This window comes from Felis catus, chromosome A1, assembly GCF_018350175.1.
Source record: "Felis catus isolate Fca126 chromosome A1, F.catus_Fca126_mat1.0, whole genome shotgun sequence".
In the NCBI taxonomy this organism is placed as follows: Eukaryota; Metazoa; Chordata; class Mammalia; order Carnivora; family Felidae; genus Felis; species Felis catus.
This window is the reverse complement of record NC_058368.1, coordinates 154,439,634-154,442,692: the sequence shown is the minus strand read 5'-3', so window position 1 is coordinate 154,442,692 and position 3,059 is coordinate 154,439,634. Positions and strand designations below refer to the sequence as shown.

General features: G+C 38.8%; 1 pseudogene; it reads left to right on the top strand.

Annotated features, from left to right (window-relative positions):
• Positions 1–580: 580 nt before the first annotated feature.
• LOC101086699 lies at positions 581–2,794 on the top strand (annotated as a pseudogene).
• The last annotated feature ends 265 nt before the right edge of the window (positions 2,795–3,059 follow it).

Genomic DNA, 3,059 nt, shown 5'->3' with positions numbered 1-3,059 from the left:
GGATAAACTGCTGATCAAGGACCAGAGAAAAGAAGGTTGATTGCATCAGAGGCCAAACAGGTGATAACTCTGAGGACCAAGTCATTCTTTTCCCCTGATACAATGACACTACTACACTCAAGAATTAAACATAACATAACAGGAGTGGGAAAAACCAATGATGGATTGAAATTATTTTTCCATGATCTGGATGGCAACTTGATGTAGATAATGGATTTGATAACTTTTAAAAGTGTAATAATTATCTTTCTTTTACATTTGGTTTGTAGTCTGGGGTTTTGGAAAGTGTTCATTCATTCTTAAATATCAGGACCATTAAAAGAAAAGCAGGAACGACAACTTTTGAACGAAAATTCATAAGGCCTGGAGGCCATCTGTACCTCAGTGCTGAAGCATAACAACAGAGTAAAGACCAACTATAGAACTTGGATTCCAGCTCCTGATTATGGAAAAGCAGAGCTTGGCGGTCCCCCTGTCATTCAGTATAGAAACCCTAGAGCCTTAGGACCAGGGTCCTTCTCCTCAAATCTGATACTTAGGCCAGCCATATTTTCATACACTGTCTAGGATGTGTCAGGCAATGGGGCTTGCACACTGGCTGCCGCTTCAACTCTGGAGTTTTCTGCCCTTAAACACTGCACCTCTGTGCGTTTGGTCAGGTGATACATCCTCATTTGTATGACAAATCCGTGCCCCTTGCCATGTCTACTGATGATTGCCTGAAGCATATCTGGACTCATTATGTACTTAGGAGGCTAAATCTAGAACGGCTCCAATACCTTCTCTTCTTCATTTTATTTCCCCAGTACAGTCTGTGCACTTTAGTGAATGGTTCTTGGTTAACTCTGATTCTTCCATTTTCTTATTCTATTTATATTGATTTGGCTCCAGGTTACCTTTGACTAGCATAGTGTATGTCTATATCCAAAGTCCTACACAAAAAAATCATATATAAGATGAATTTTTCCTTTGAAAAACATATATCACTTATTTGGAGAAAGGAAATGGAGGTGGCTTAGGGTGAGGGCTACATTTTTTTTTTTTTTTTTTTTTTTTTTTTTTTTTTTTTTGCTCTGAGGGCAGCCAGGCAAATGTGAAAGAGGAGTCTGGAAGCAAATGTAGCCGAGAATGGACACCTCCTTAATCTTATGTACTATGACACTAAAGGTCTGCTTTGGTAAAAATAGCCTGGTAGGGCTGACCCTTGGCTTATGCCAATTTATGAGGCATCCCTGAGCTGAGGACACACAGAGGAAGGTGAATGGCTTATGATTTCATCCACTTTGCCACATGACTTTAAGCAGGTGATCCTAGAAAACTTAAAACACCAAATGAGAAGAAAAATGATTGCTAACATCAATTGTATGTGTTACAGTCATAATCGGTCTCTTGTAAGAAATTTAAGAGGCCGGTATTCTATGATTATTCTCACTTTATGTGGGAAGATTATAAAGCCTGGAGAAGTTAGGTGACTTTGCCTAGATTTGCCAGCAAATACATACCGGGATCAGCTCATGAATTTCGTTTTTCCCATTCTAAACCACACATTTCTAGTTCCCGTCCTAGACTGCTGCTCAAGGGATCGTGGGTCTCAATTTCCACACTTGCTAACGGAGGGATTAGACTTGAAGTGTTCTAGCGTCACTGGCACTCACATGCTATCATTTTCCTGGAGATTTTATAAACAACATTACTCCCATTTAAAACACCTGCAAAAGCACTATTTGTGAGTTTGCCATATGTTTTCAACAGAAAAATTACACTTATTTCTCCATGGAGTAATGTGCAAAGAATTTTTTTTTTGTACTTTGGTGTTTATGATGAAGTATTTCATATGATTTTATGTTTTTGATATGTCACATTACATCTTAGGAAAGTAGTGGATGAAAAGAAAACAAATCTGTTGGTAAGCAGACTAAATCTAATCACCTTCTCTCTAGATTATGCACATGGCAAAAAAGAAAACTGTGATGATTGATAGAAGTCATGAGGATCCAAGATTTTCAAGCACCTGAATTATTCATGTTAATGCTTAGATTATTATAACACTTAAGACAAATCAAGTTCACAAAAGCTTGAGAGCATAGACTGGCAAATAATTTTCAAATTTTCAATCCGCTAGCAATATTTTTATAATATTGGCATTTAAGTATCATTTTTATTGGGGGGATTATTTGTAAAATTTGGAACAAAGATTTAGAACATTGTGAATGTCATCATTTTATTTGGTTTAAATGCGTTACTGGCTCTCGCTCTACCTGAAATTTTCTAAGAAAAAAAAAAGTTTTTTTGGTTTGTTTGTTTTTTTAACCACTGCCTGACTGCCTGCCATCGTGAGTCACGTGCAGGCTCCCAGAAAGGGCCTATCCCATTGGGCTCTGCCTTACCGCTGCAGCGTCCCCACCTGGCTAGAGCTCACATCTGACGACGCGAGACAGCAGATCTACAAACTGGGCAAGGAGGACCTGACTCCTTCACAAATCGGTGTGATCCTGTGTGACTCACATCGTGTTGCACAAGTACGTTTTGTGACAGGCACTAACGTGTTGAGAATTCTTAAGTCCAAGGGACTTGCCCCTGATCTTCCTGAGGATCTCTACCATCTGACTAACAAACCTGTTGCTGTTCGAAAGCCTCTTGAGAGGAACAGAAAACATCAGGATGCTAATTTCCGATTGATTCTGATGAGGAGCCGTATTTACCGGTTGGGTCAATATTATAAGACCACGCGAGTCTATCTCACAACTGGAAATGTGAGTCATCCACAGCCTCTGCCTTGGTTGCAGAAATTTGACTTTGTACTCACGCAATAAAATCACTGTCTAACTAGAAAAAAAAATGAATATGGAGTTAGATAGATGTACAGGAACTACATTTGTTTTTGATTATTGCAAATAACGATGGATACTTTTAAGTAGGGTAGAGAGTTTTGCATATATGTGTGTGTGTGTGTGTATAAACATATGTGTCTATGTGTGTGTGTGTATGTGTGTGTAGCTGGTACGCTGAAGAGCTATAACTCAGAGAAAGCAATCAGAAAATCAACTATTCTTCTCCAT